The sequence below is a fragment of the Podarcis filfolensis genome (genome assembly GCF_964270895.1).
Source record: "Podarcis filfolensis genome assembly, chromosome: 12".
Taxonomy (NCBI): Eukaryota; Metazoa; Chordata; class Lepidosauria; order Squamata; family Lacertidae; genus Podarcis; species Podarcis filfolensis.
In genome coordinates, this window is record NC_139614.1 from 58,664,193 (window position 1) to 58,679,241 (window position 15,049).

A 15,049-nucleotide genomic window follows, 5' to 3' on the forward strand; every position below is an offset into this window, starting at 1 on the left:
AATCAGCCTGAGTGGTGAGAGGTCGATGAATCGTTGCCATCCTCTGCACCTAAGGAGATAAAGTAAGCGTCTGCCTGCAGCCAGAAGCTGAACAGACAGCTGGACACCGAGAGGCAACGGAGCCAAAAAGGTATGCTGCATTTCGGGCTAAAGAGAGTGAACGCAGAAAGTTTAATTCTCTGGTTCACAAAAAAGAGCTGCTGTCAGAGGCTCAGGAGCAGAAAAGCAGGGGAGAGAGCAAATAGAGAGCGGAGGAGAGGAATCAGAGGGGAGCGTAGGGGAATATGACAGTGACCCGAGAGATTCCATGAGCTTCTCCAGCGAATCAGAAGATTCCCAGAAGCGGGCGCCTATGGTAAGGGCAAGGGGGGTCCCAGGGGGGACGCTCCATAAACAAGGGGCAGAGGGGACTCCCAAGGGAGCAGCGGAGGATCAGGACCAGTTCCCCCACCAGAGCACAGTGGGGGGGAAGAGTCACATGAGTCAGGACCAGCTTCTCCTCCAGCGGGGAGAGAAGATGAGTCAGGGGTAACCACGCTCCCATCGGGAAGTGGGGAAACGGAGGGAAGGCCAGGTCCAGCTAGCCTCCCCGAAAGAGGGAGCAGTGACACAAGTGTAACGGTCAGAAGGAAAGTGGGAGGCTGCGCGTGCGCGCCAAGTTCAAATGTGGAGGAGCGCGGGACAGCAGAAAACCCGGATTGGGAGCCAGGTCCTAAAGCCCGAAGGAGGGAGGGGGAAGAGTCAGGGGACTCAGCGTCAGAGGAGTCTAGGAGGGCTGAGACTCCGACTAGCAGGAGGGCGCAGAGAAGGAAGGAACAGAGGAAGAGGTGGAGTAAGGCTAGAATCTTAAACTGGTGTCAGGGGGGAGGAGATTCAGATGGAACTTCGACGGTCTAAGGCATAGACGTAGCGTTGCGCGCTGCGCGTCTGGAAATGAAACTGAACTTCAATAAAGACTTTTTTACTTGAGGAAGAAGCAGTGTTGGTCTTGTGTGAGCTGGGACCTTGGGCAGCGCTGACAGCTGCGTTTAAGAAAAACAGCTCTGAAAGAAAGGCTTGCATACCAGGAATTCTTGTGGCTGATAAGGATTCCCGTCCCGAGCAGGTTGCTAGGCAACGACAGCCAGAAGGCTTGGAAAGTTACAAGCTCAGTGAGAGCGGGTGAAGTCAATGTTTGTTTTGACTACGTGGCTGTGAAACAGCGTAAAGTTTGCCTGCCTGTAAAAAGCAGTAAACAGCCCAGAAGAGAACTTTTGGATTTTACTGGCTTGAGAAAGTGAAAGCTAACACTTGGGTTCACAATGAATGCCAAGAAGGGGGAAGGCTTTCCCTATCCACCTCCCCTGAGTGCCGTGGTTCTGGATGAACACAACCAGCTTGCTGCACTGGAAGTAAAGGACAGGGGGAGGGAGGAACGGAGTTCTAATTCCCCCGCAGATGAGGCTACTGGAGAGAAAGCTCTAACCTTGAACGTTGTCCGATGTTACAATTGTGGACAGGCTGGGCATCTTCAGCGGAACTGTAAGAAGCCACGTCAGCCAAAAGGAGCGAAGGGCCGCTCAGCACAGCCTGAGGCGTCAGGCAAAGGTCATACCAAGCCTATGGTGAAACCTGCAAAGGCTTTGATGGCGAAAGGAACCACGCCAGATGTTGGCAACTCGTTTGTAATCGACACTGGAGCCACCGTTCATATGTCCCCACACAGAGGACTCTTTTCAACGTTTAAGAAGCAAAGCTTCGCTGTGAAACAGGCCAACGGTCAGGAGCTGGAAGCGACCGGGATAGGGACTGTCTATCTTAAGAGTCTGAACTTGACTATAAACAATGTTTATTTGGTTCCTGAATTGAAGTTCAATCTGCTGAGTGTTTCACAGATTGCAAAGAAAGGACTGAGACTGTCCTATGATGCTGAGAGCTGCAAGATCTACAAAGATGGAGAGTTATTTCTTTCTGCCAGAGAGAAAGATGGACTATATTTGTTGCGTTATGCACAAAGTGATTACATGGAATGTAATTCATCTGTATCTAACCTAGTTTCTCTTGCAGGTGTTACCAAGAAGGTGACCGGGGTCAACAGAGCATTTCAGCGGGTGTATGCTGATGTGATTGGTCCTCTAGAACCGTCTAGAGGCAATGCAAGATTTTATCTTGTGTGTGTGGATCATTTCTCTAACTTTGTCTGGATTTACGTGTTGAGAAAGCCACACGAAGCCTTGGAGAGGTTTCAGGAGTTTTGTGACAAGGTTAAGAATATGCATGATGCTAACATTGATTGTCTATTCACAGATGAGAAGCAGATTTTTCTTTTACAGGATTTCCAGAGGTTCCTGCAGAAGAAAGGGATAAGACACAAGATTGCTGTTTCAGAGGAAGCGTGGAACAGGGGTGTCTGTGTACGGGTGAACAAAGAATTGCTAAAGGGGATGAATGCGCAATTGCTTAGTTCACATCTGCCACATGAGTTCTGGGCTGAGTCGCTAATGTCGTTCTGTTATACGAAGATGAGAAAGGTTTCAAAAGAGTTGGGAAGTTCTCCTTTTGAGAAACTGTTCCATAGGAAACCTTCTGTTGCCCATTTCAAGGTTTTTGGGTCTCATGTGAGGACAGAAGCTCCAGGTGGAGTAAAGAATGCCAGAGGCATTTTTGTGGGGTATGAAAAGGGTCTCTACAGAGTAATTTTGTCTGAATCTGGTCAGGTGATTCTCACAAAATTTCTAGAGAGTGCTCCTGAACAGGAGAGAGTGATAGTACACACATTTCCCACAGAGGACGATTCAGATGATGATGTTGATTTTACTGATTACAGTGGTACTGAGAGTGACAGTGATAGCTCGGAGAGCTCAGTTGTCACAGTCATTGAGAGGAAATCTCACACAATGGATAGGCCTTCACAGGTGAAGGATGAACCACTGTTTACTATTGGAACTGGTTCGCCAAAGAGTCCAGTGAGTCCAGTGAGCAGAGAGGATCAGCACCTCATACGTAGGTCTGAGAGAGTTACAAAGGGTGAACCACCCAAGAGGTACTCAAAAGAGTTTGCTAACTTAGCTGTTGCATGTGTTGCTGTTGTACACAACCGAGGACAGGTTGGAGCTGTGTCTAAGTCAGAGACAAAGACACAACAGGGAGTTGCTAGCCAAGGTAATGCAGATGCACTCATTCCTTGGAAGCCAGACAACCAGAGAGGTTCACTGGGGAAACCAGTGGCGGGGAGTTCCAAGGGTGGAACTGAAACAACAGGGGAGTGTTATGTGTATAACAACTGTTTGTTTTCTTCTCTGGATCATGCTTTGCTTGCCGCAACATGCATTGATTCTTTTGGGGGAGGATGTTACGAAAAAAGAGCAATGCAGAAGCGAGCTCCAGGTGGCTGGAATGGTAAACAGAAAGCTGATGTTTTGGGACTGGACCGTGGGAACCAGGGACGGTCTATTCAGTGCACTGAGCACCGGATGTTAGCTCCGAGTGGCACATGACCCTGTACTGGAAGTACATGGGTGGAGTTATTCTCTCTCTGGTGTTGATGATGAGAGGGTACAGACATGATTTCTCTGTACTGCTGGAAAGACAGGAATAAAGACATGTAAATATATTTCTGTCTGTCTCTATCCCCTCCCTGGGAATGGAGGAGAGGGAGGAGTGGTGTGTTCTTTTCACGTTGGGAAGAATCGCCGATTGGAGACCTCCCTTGATCTTGCCGGGAGTCGCAGACAGGAGGTCAACAAGGATTCAAGCCGGGCACCTGGAGGGTGGCCAAATTCCTCTGAACTTCGCTGGCTCTGCTGGCTTGAATCAACAGTTATGAGGAGCTGGGAGTGGAGCCAAATGCCCTCTGAAAATTGGTGTGAGTTGGCCCTTTTAGGCCAAGTGAACCAGGAACAGGCTGCATGTCTCTATTTCTGCTGACTTTGCTCCAACATGTTTGGTTTTTGGTGCTGATGTGTTTCCATGTATTCCTCAGCTCTGCTCCCTGGCTATGTCTAGAGTCCTCCTTAGCAGTGGCAGGGCAAAAGGAAGCTCAGTGAGTGGCTACTGTTTGCCAGTGAACATAAATACAAAGAGATGGTGGTCCTACCTCACAGAGCTGTGCTCTCTGTATGCATATGCTAATTCTGTATGCATACGCTACAGAAGGGACACACTGGGCTCAACCTGGCTTAACTCTGCCCCTTGATAAAAGCAGGGTGATGACAGGAAGAATGCATTCCACTGCCTGCATTTCAGAAGAAAGGGCTGCACTTTCCTTCTCCTAAATGACATGTAGACCAATCAGCTTTATGAAGTGTGTGGGTTTTTCAAATATGGAAAGGGCAGTTGCTTACTTTTAAATACAACTTCCAAGCATGGCCGGTCTATAATAATAATAATAATAATAATAATAATAATAATAATAATAATAATGAAGGTACCCCTGCCTGTACGGGCCAGTCGTGTCCAACTCTAGGGTTGCGCGCTCATTTCGCTTAAGAGGCCGTGAGCCGGCGCCGTCCGAAGACACTTCCGGGTCACGTGGCCAGCGTGACGAAGCTGCAGCTGGCGAGCCAGCACCAGCGCAGCACACGGAAACGCCTTTTACCTTCCCGCTATAAAGCGGTACCTATTTATCTACTTGCACTTAAGGGTGCTTTCGAACTGCTAGGTGGGCAGGAGCTGGGACCGAACGACGGGAGCTCACCCTGCTGCGGAGATTCGAACCACCGACCATACGATCAGCAAGTCCTAGGCACTGAGGTTTTACCCACAGCGCCACCCGCGTCCATAATAATAATAATAATAATAATTGTCAGAGCTGCCCGAGGTCCCAGCTCACAAAGGACCAACGCCGTTTCATTGTTAAGTACAAAAGTCTTTATTGAAGTTCAGTTGCACTTTCACAGCCGCAGCGTGCAGCTCTACGTCTCAAACTCTAGACCGTTGAAGCTCCGTCTGAATCTCCTCCCCCCAGACACCAGTTTAAGACTCTAGCCTTGCTCCACCTCTTCCTTTGCTCTCTCCTCCTCTGGTTCCGCCTGTCCGTCGGGGTCTCGCCCTTCCTAGACTCTTCTGATGCTGAGTCCCCTGACAATAATAATAATTTTATTATTTATACCCCACCCATCTGACTGGGTTTCCCCAGCCACCCTGGGCAGCTCCCAGCAGAAGAGTGAAAACACCATAAAATATCAGACATTTAAAACTTCCCCATACAGGGCTGCCTTCAGATGCCTTTTAAAGTCATATAGTTGTTTATTTCCTTGACATCTGAAGGGAGGGCCTTCCACAGGGCGGGTGCCACTACCGAGAAAGCCCTCTGCCTGGTTCCCTGTAACCTCACTTCTCGCAGGGAGGGAACCGCCAGGAGGCCCTCGGAGCGGGACCTCTGTCCAGGCTGAATGAGATGCTCCTTCGGGTATCCTAGGCTGAGGCCATTTAGGGTGCCGCAAGCATCTATCTCTTTGACTGCACAGTTGCCTCTTGGAGGAAATGACTGTAAGGTCACAGTGACTTTCCGCAGATTTGCTTCCAGAACTCATTTTTACAGGTTTGCTGGTGTCTGTTCCCCTCTCCTTGAGCCCACCACCACCACCCTGCAAGTTCAACAGCAGATTTTGTGGGGTTTTGATCAAAAGATTAACAAAAGATCTTGCCATTTGTGTGGCCAACCCTCTTTCTCTTCCCTTCTCCTCTTACCAACAGGCTGCACAGACTCTAGGAGCTTGGTGAGCTGCTAGAAATGCCAGGAGCAGGAAGTAGGGTTCTTCCTCTTGCAAGCAATGATGTGATCTAGTTCCTTGGTGTAGTTCATCCGAAGTTCGTCAAAAGAACTTAAAGGCATATTTTGTTCTTAAGCAGTCTATACTGTAATAAGTTGGCTGGGCTGTAGTGCCCTTCAGTAATACTGAACTATTTAAAGGGGAACTTCAGGCTTGTGGTTCCTAATTAGTGCCTGGCAGGCGTGACCAGCATGCTCTAACTCAGTTGGGGACTAGATTTAATTTCTGTTGAGTAGTGGGATGGTTTCTAAGGGAAACCAGCAGGCTCTTTCTTCCAATTTAAGTGGGTCTGGCGCCCAAGACGGGTCGGGGAGGCCAGCTATGCCCTGCAACCCTCAGGCCTTATCACAGTTTTTCTCTGCCTTTGAAACCTTTTATCAGCAGTTTAGGCTCATGGTCACTGGGTCCTCTTCACAAATAGTTGCTTCTCAGGATTGCATACCTGAAACTTATCCCAGCAGTGAGGAGCACCCTGGCACTTCACCCTCCTTTTCCGGTACTTCACAGTCAGGCAGCATCGCATCTAACCGCCCCCACACGCAATCTCAGACTTCGCGTCCCCTCACGTCCAAGCCCAGTTCCTCAGGTGGCAGGGCTCCTTCTGGCAAGTCTAATCATTCTGCTTCTGTAGAGATGTTCCCAGTATTCTAAAGGAACCACGGAGAGGGTAGAGGCAAGTCAAACGATTGGAGAAATCCCACATTTTGGTATTGTATGGAATGTACACAGTGGCGTAGCGTGGGTTGTCAGCACCCGGGGCAAGGCAAGTAATTTGCGCCCCCTAACCCGTGGAGAGAGTGAGTGAGCCAGGTAGGGGCAGACAGCTGCGAGTGCGAGTGCCCCCCCAGAAGTTGCGCCCGGTGCGGCCAGCCCCCCCTGCATCCCCCACGCTACGCCACCGAATGTACAACAATATGTAAAATGATACAGTTGTTTAAAGAATTTTTATTTCTTAATGTTTATTGTTATTGTTATAAGATGTTTGTTGTATATTCAACACAAAACAACGACAATTTGTTGTTGACAAAGGACAGCTGGACATATAAAGGGCCCCATTGCCTTCGAAGGGCTAAGGGCCTACCATGATCTCAGGGCGATTCACAACATAAAACTATCAGGTCTTTGCTGGTTTTCTAACAGGATCTCAGGTGGCCTCGCCTCAAAGAGGATATTGTAGAGCTGGAAAAGGTTCAGGAGAGGGCAACCCAAATGATCAAGAGGGTGGAATGGCTCCCCTGTGAGGAAAGTTGCAGTGTTTGGACCTTTTGAGTTTAGGGAAAGGCAAGTAAGAGGAAGCATGATAGATGTTTATAAAATGATGCATAACATGGAGAAAGTGTCTGGGGGAAAGTTCTTCTCGTTCCCTCATAGCACTTACTCATTGAAGACCAAGTCTGGAGCGAAGTAGAGCACCTGAGAGTTCACGATGGTGAATGATCTCCATCCCATTGCAAAAATCATCAGGCCCATCCTGGAGTAATGAATGGTCGCCATTTGGTCATCCACATGTGTCAGGGAATCAGGAGCAGGAGCACTGGGGAGAGAGGATTGGGAGAGCGAAGGGGAAGAATCCGAGGGCAGCGTAGGGGAGTATGACAGTGGCCCGAGAGATTCCATGAGCTTCTCCAGCGAATCAGAAGATTCCCAGAAGGGGGCGCCGATGGTCAGGGCAAGGGGGGTCCCAGGGGGGACGCACCAGAAACAAGGAGCCAGAGGGGAACCCCAAAGCAGCAGTGGAGGATCAGGACCAGTTTCCCCACCAGAGCGTAGTGGGGGGGAGGAGTCACATGTGTCAGGAGCAGTGTCTCCTCCAGAGAGGGAGTCAGGGCTGACCACGCCTCCAACGGAGGGGAGGTCAGTTGCAGCTAGCCCCCCCGATGGGGGAAGCAGTGACAGCAGCAGTGGAACGGTCAGGAGGAAAGCTGCTGGCTGGGCGCGCGCGCCAAGTTCAAATGTGCAGGCGCGCGGAACAGCAGGAGACCCGGATGGGGAACCAGTTCCTAAAGCCCGCCGGAGGGAGGGAGAAGGCTCAGGGGAATCAGCGGGAGAAGAGGCTAGAAAGGGCGGAACCCCGGCGGGCAGGCGGACCCAGAGGAGGAAGGAGCAGCGGAGAAGGTGGAGCAAGGCTAGACTCTTAAATTGGTGTCAAGGGGGAGGAGACTCAGACGGAGCATCAGTGGTCTGAGACTTTGGACGTGGGGCTGCGCGCTGCGGCTCTGGAAGTGAAACTGAACTTCAATAAAGACTTTTATACTTAACAACGAAGCAGCGTTGGTCCTTTGTGAGCTGGGACCTAGGGTAGCTCTGACAGTATGCTCCGTCCCCTTTAAAAACCTCGCAGCGTGAGTTGGTGCAGCGAGGGGCAAGACTTGGTGTTTTGCAAGCTCACGAAGATAGGCAAAGATGGCTACAGAGAGCCAGGTGAAAGAACTGCAAGAAGCAGTGACGACGCTTTACGCAGAAGTAGCAGCATCCAGGAAAAGAGAAGAAGAAGCAGTAGCGCTCTGCCGGGATCTGCAGGCAAGGTGGGACCGTTGGGGGAAAGAGGGGCTGCCAGGACCCAAACCGGAGGGAGTTGGCCTCGGGAAGAGGGGGGGCAGCCTAGTAGCCCACTTCGATGGGAACCTGCAGCAATACCCTAACTTCAGAGCTGACGTGGTTTACGCGCTCAATTTGCTTCGGAAGGACTTTAGAGATGAGGAAGAGAAAGTGGGCTTCATAATCACTCATTTGCATGGGGAAGCAAAAGCGTGGCTGCGGAATTTGTGGCGCGAAGAAGACCCCGCCCTCAAAGATTCCGATGCATTTATCAAAGCTATGGACGCTTGCTTTAAATCTACGGTAGATGTAGATGTTGCTCGGAGGGAAATGCATGGGCTACAGCAAGGGAAAGCGACGGTGAGACAATATCACTCACGCTTTTTTGCCTTATTGAACGTGCTGGGCTGGGAGAAGGACTCTATTGCTGTCAGAGACCTGTTCTGGGAGGGGCTAAGTGGAGAGGTGAAAGATGAGCTGGCAAGAGGGGAACGACCGCAAAGTACCCAAGAAGTTGCCCAAAGAGCGTTGGCGATTGGTGTGCGCCTGGAAGGACGCCCTTGGAGCAGGGAGGAAGGACGTAAGGCAAGCAGCCCAGCCAGGACAACCCCTTTCTTTCCCAGAGAGGCGGGGCGGGCGCTGTCCATGCCTCCTTTGGGAAGGGGAGAAGAGCCGATGGAGATTGGTGGTGCCAGGGCTCAGACTGCCAGCAGAGCCCAAACACCGGGAGCAGTCAAGGCGAAGGCTCCTAGAGGGACCAGGAAGTGCTACATCTGCGACAGTGCTCAGCACATGGCCAAAGAGTGTCCCCAGAGGCTCCAGAAGCACACTGCAGCCTCAGCAACAGTAAAGGGAACAAGTCAGCAGCCGAAGCAGCCGCAGGGGGAAGAAGACGCCTGGTTGGAAACAGAGCCACTGGGGCCCAACCAGGCAAGTCAGTGAAGCAGTCCCCAGAGATTTTACAGCCCACAGACCCCCTCCCACCCAAACCAGTGGTGCAACTCACCGCATCGCTCCAGTTGCCCACTGGGCACACCATGCAAGTACCAATAACCATTGACTCTGGGAGCAACGCAGACTTTATAGGAGTGGACTTTATCAAGCAACATCGCATAGCACTCATGCCAGCCACGATGCCCCTAAACGTCGTCACGGTCGATGGCAGGAAGCTACTTGGAGGAGAGGTGGTACAGCAAACACCACCGATGGTGATGCATATTGGAAACCACCGCGAAGTCATCAGCTTCAACGTCACCCACCTGTCAGACACGCCCATAGTGTTGGGTATGAGTTGGCTGGATAGGCACAGCCCGGCATTAGCATGGTACCAGCGGCAATTGACCTTCTGCTCCTCCTACTGCGCAGAACACTGCATCCAGACCCGCCAGGAGGAGGAGGGGCAAGAGGATGAACCGCAGTTACACCTAGGCATGGTGCAAGCGGTACCCAACAAGTACAAGGAGTTTTTGGAGGTCTTCTGCGAGAGGGAAGCGGATAACCTGCCTCCCCACAGGCCTTACGACTGCAAGATTGACCTCCTGCCGGGAGCGACGCTGCCGACTGGGAAACTGTATTCCATGTCTGAAGACGAACTGCAAGAACTCAGGGAGTTCATAGATCACAACTTGAAGCGGGGGTTCATCCAAGAATCTAAAGCAGTGGGGGGCAGTCCCGTGTTTTTCGTGAAGAAGAAGGACACGCCCCAACGCAGGCTCATAGTTGATTATAGGCTCATAAATTCCAAAACAAAGCCCGCAGCATTCCCCATGCCCAAGATCGACGACCTGCTCGCGACGGTGAGGAAGGGACGGATCTTCACCAAGTTGGATCTACGAGGGGCGTACAACCTTATACGCATGCGGGAGGGCGATGAGTGGAAGACAGCCATGTTTACACCTTTAGGCACCTATGAATATCGCGTAATGCCTTTTGGTCTGCAAAATGGCTCCCATACCTTCCAAGCTTTCATGCATCACGTGTTAGCGGGACTCCTCTACAAGAAGTGCGTTTGCTTCCTGGACGACATCCTGGTCTTCTCGGAATCGCAGGAGGCTCACGAGAGGGACGTCAAGGAGGTCCTGCAGAGGCTACGGGAGCACAGACTTTACGCCAAATTAGAGAAGTGCCAGTTCGACATGACGGAGGTGGATTTCCTGGGCTACAAGCTGTCCGACAAGGGACTCGCCATGGACAGCACCAAGGTCCGCGCGGTGTTGGACTGGAAGAGCCCGCGCAATCGGAAGGAGGTCCAGAAGTTCGTCGGCTTCGCCAACTTTTATCGCAAGTTCATCAAAGGGTTCGCGAAGGAGACGGCGGCCATCACGGACACCCTCAGCTCCAAGAAGAAGAAGTTCACCTGGACGGACCAGGCGGAGCAGTCCTTTCGGAGACTCAAGCGTCTCTTCGCATCCGAAGAACAGCTGCTACATGTAAACCCCAGCAGACCAATGAGGGTTGAGACGGACGCCTCGGACAGAGCGGTGGGGGCCGTCCTGTTGCAGCAAGATCCGCAAGGGGAATGGAGGCCGTGCGCATTCTACTCCAGGAAACTCAGCAAGGCGGAACAGAACTACACCATCTGGGACAGGGAGTTGCTGGCCATTCATGCAGCTTTCAAGGCGTGGCGGCACTTGCTCGTCGGAGCCAGACACACAGTGCAAGTCTGCACGGACCATAAGAACCTGGAGTACTGGCGCACGGCGCGGTTCCTGAACCAGAGACACATTCGCTGGGCGGAGTTCTTTGCGGATTTCGATTTCCGGATAGAATACATCCCGGGAGACAACAACGTCATGGCGGATGCACTATCCAGGAAGCCGCAGTATCTCGAGGAAGCGGCGCCGGTGGCGGCCAAGCACATTTTCGCACCGAAAGCGTGGGCGTGCGCTTCAGCTGCCGTGGACCTGGACGCGGTGCGTCGAGCGCTGCAGACGGATTCGTTCGCACAATCCAAGATGGAGGAGGTGCGAAAAGGCACAGCGAAGGACGACGAGTTCCAGATACGAGACGGACTGCTCATCCGCAGAGGGGCTCTCTACGTGCCCGGAGACGACCTCCGCGCGAAAGTCTTGCAGCAGCTACACGACGTGCCCAGCGCTGGGCACTTCGGCAAGGACAAGACGGCGGAATTAGTAACCAGAGACTTTTGGTGGCCCAAGGTGAGGGGAGAAGTCGCGGATTACGTCTCCAGGTGTGACACCTGCCAAAGGGCCAAGCCAGTACACAGGAAGCCGGCGGGTCTACTAGAACCCCTGCGGACGCCGCTCGAACCGTGGGAGAAAGTGGCCCTGGACTTTGTCACAGATCTGCCCAGCTCGCGAGGCAAAACAGCGGTGCTCGTGGTCGTAGACATGTTCACCAAGATGGCGCACTTTATTCCGTGCGCGAAGGTGGCCACAGCGGAACAGACCGCCAAGCTGTTCATAGACCACGTGTTCAAAGCTCACGGCCTGCCGCGGTCCATCCTGTCCGACCGGGGTCGCCAATTCATCTCGAGCTTCTGGCAGAAGCTGCTGGGCATCCTGAACGTCAAAATCAACTTAGCGTCGGCACGACACCCGCAGACCAACGGACAAGCGGAGAGGGTCAACGCCATCATGCAGCAGTACCTGCGATGCTACGCCAATCAACAACCCTCGACCTGGGTGGACTACCTACCGCTGGCCGAGTTTGCCTACAACAACACGAAGCACGGGTCTACAGGAGTGACACCGTTCTTCGCCAATAATGGGCGGCATCCCAGAACTTTCCCGGGGTTAGAGACGAAGGGGGAGGGGGAGCCAAGGGGAGCAGAGCACTTAGCAGCAGAGTTACAGGAGGTCCACGAGCAACTCCGAAGGCAATTGGAACTGGCGAAACACGCCTACAAAATGCAGGCAGACAAGCACAGGAGGGTCGGGGAGGACATCCGGGTGGGGGACTGGGTCTGGTTAGCAGCCCAGGCAGTGCCGGCCAGGACGCTAGCTAAGAGGAAGCTCAAGCACAAGCAGCTGGGACCTTACCAGGTCGCGGCGCAAATCAATCCAGTGGCCTTCCGGTTGACACTCCCGGAGGGCTCCAGAATGCACCCAGTCTTTCATAGGTCAGTGCTCACACCCTACAGGGAACCCCACAGGTTTCAGGCGACAGGGAACGCGCCAGACCCACTTAACGAATCTCCGAAGAGGGAGGGGTCACGGAGGGCGACGCCACTCAACGAGGTCACGGAGATTTTGGACTCGAGGTGGGGGGAAGAGGGGGTGGAATACCTCCTCGCCAGGGAAGGTACCCCAGCCAGCGCTAACAGGTGGGTACCGTGCTATGCCGTGGAGGAGCACTATCTTAAAGACGAGTTCCATGCACTCTTCCCACACAGACCTATGCCGGCAGAGTATTTCGACGACTGGCTCTTCACACCCACTCTGTCAGCCAGTACGTTCCAGGGTTTTTCATCAGCTGAAGAGACGACGCCGGACACTAGCTCCTCGGAGGGGTCTCTCTCGGGGTTTGCCACAGACCGCTCCTATTGGTGGGACACTCAACCGGAGGTGGGGTGGCGCAGGGAGTTACTGCGGGGACCTTTGCAAGCAGTCTCACCAGAGGTACCCGGGGGAGGGGAGGACATGGACGTGTTGGGGGAGGATCCTGGATTCGAGCACATCAGCAGAGAGATGGAAGCAGAGGAAATCGACGTCGACGAGCCCGTTGCGGTTGGGCCGGATCCAGTGGACCGGCTACACACCAGGGGGGAAGAATGGTATCCCGCACTCACACCCACTGGACTGGAGCACCCGGAACCCACACCCGAAGAGGGGAAGGGGGGAAGGGGGGCTTCGAGGGGGGGATGGATGTCAGGGAATCAGGAGCAGGAGCACTGGGGAGAGAGGATTGGGAGAGCGAAGGGGAAGAATCCGAGGGCAGCGTAGGGGAGTATGACAGTGGCCCGAGAGATTCCATGAGCTTCTCCAGCGAATCAGAAGATTCCCAGAAGGGGGCGCCGATGGTCAGGGCAAGGGGGGTCCCAGGGGGGACGCACCAGAAACAAGGAGCCAGAGGGGAACCCCAAAGCAGCAGTGGAGGATCAGGACCAGTTTCCCCACCAGAGCGTAGTGGGGGGGAGGAGTCACATGTGTCAGGAGCAGTGTCTCCTCCAGAGAGGGAGTCAGGGCTGACCACGCCTCCAACGGAGGGGAGGTCAGTTGCAGCTAGCCCCCCCGATGGGGGAAGCAGTGACAGCAGCAGTGGAACGGTCAGGAGGAAAGCTGCTGGCTGGGCGCGCGCGCCAAGTTCAAATGTGCAGGCGCGCGGAACAGCAGGAGACCCGGATGGGGAACCAGTTCCTAAAGCCCGCCGGAGGGAGGGAGAAGGCTCAGGGGAATCAGCGGGAGAAGAGGCTAGAAAGGGCGGAACCCCGGCGGGCAGGCGGACCCAGAGGAGGAAGGAGCAGCGGAGAAGGTGGAGCAAGGCTAGACTCTTAAATTGGTGTCAAGGGGGAGGAGACTCAGACGGAGCATCAGTGGTCTGAGACTTTGGACGTGGGGCTGCGCGCTGCGGCTCTGGAAGTGAAACTGAACTTCAATAAAGACTTTTATACTTAACAACGAAGCAGCGTTGGTCCTTTGTGAGCTGGGACCTAGGGTAGCCCTGACAACATGCAAGTTGCAGAATCCTGTGGAAGAAAAGAGGCAGAGAAACGCAAAGTCAGGTTGATGCAAAGCTTGCTGCTCTTCTTTCCTAAGAAAGCACCAGATGAGAGTAACTTGTCAATGCTGCTAATAATTTAAACACCAGCAGCCCATGGGCAGGGTACACATAATAAATTATTATTATTATTATTATTATTTGTAAGATTATATTCCGATACATGCATACTGTCATGAAGTAGTGATCCTGTGAGCAGGTCTTGCTGGGTGGGGCCCCTCAGGCAGGTAGTATCAATGCGTCCCGCAAGTGGGAGCAGGTGATGGGGCTGGCTGGTTGCCAGCATTCCCCAGCTCCTAGAAATCTTCGAGTTAACCTGCCGGAGGAGGGAGAGAACATGCCATGTTGAGACTTGCTTCTGTAGCTGGTGCCAAAGAAGAAGCCAAGAAAGCCAGGTAACCCGTTCGGTGGCTGCGTGTGATTGATTAGTAGCTTGGAGGGAGGACTCAGGAAATTATTGGTTATGATTAAGAGAGTCTGTGTACTGGTCCAGTAAACGCTTCCGCTGCGCCACCAGCAACAGTTCTCTTTGCAGAGCTTTAATTAAGTCCAGCGCAGAGATTCTTGTTGCAGTACAAGCTTCAAAGTCTCAGCAGCAAATAAATAACGACACAGGGAAGCCTGCCTTTCCAAAGACAGGTTTATTGCAGAAAGATAACAGAAACACCTCCGGAGCTTTCAGACATTTTTGCTTCACGCCCCACAGGCAGAGAAAACAAACACTCTTTATATACTGAGCAACTTAACAACTTCAATTCAAAATCCTTTATTAGGCATATCACACCTCACATTAACAAACAAACATCATATACAGACTGTATAAAATACGGGCTCAGCGAACACAATTTATCCCAGTCCTATTCTTAACTCCAAAAAATAAATCAATGTACATAAATAATATAATACAACACAGCAACATCACCTACCATTAAAACCACTAAGTCTCTTTATCATGGCCCATTCTTTCTTCATGGACAGCACTTAAAAATTCAGCCACTATTAAAGTAATTTGATCATCGCTGTCCGCCAGCAGGTCCTGAACAGTTGGTTGTGTAAATAACTGTCTATTAAATTTTAGG

The 15,049-nt window shown here is 52.5% G+C and overlaps 1 protein-coding gene across 1 annotated transcript in view; it reads right to left on the reverse strand.

Moving 5' to 3' along the window:
- LOC310746018 (uncharacterized protein) overlaps positions 1–12,382 on the reverse strand; it is a 79,458-nt gene extending 67,076 nt beyond the window's left edge. Inside the window, exon 1 of the mRNA XM_083579584.1 lies at positions 12,293–12,382. The gene's annotated coding sequence lies outside the window, so the exon portion shown is untranslated. The remainder of the gene's footprint in view (positions 1–12,292) is intronic.
- Between the last annotated feature and the right edge of the window lie 2,667 nt (positions 12,383–15,049).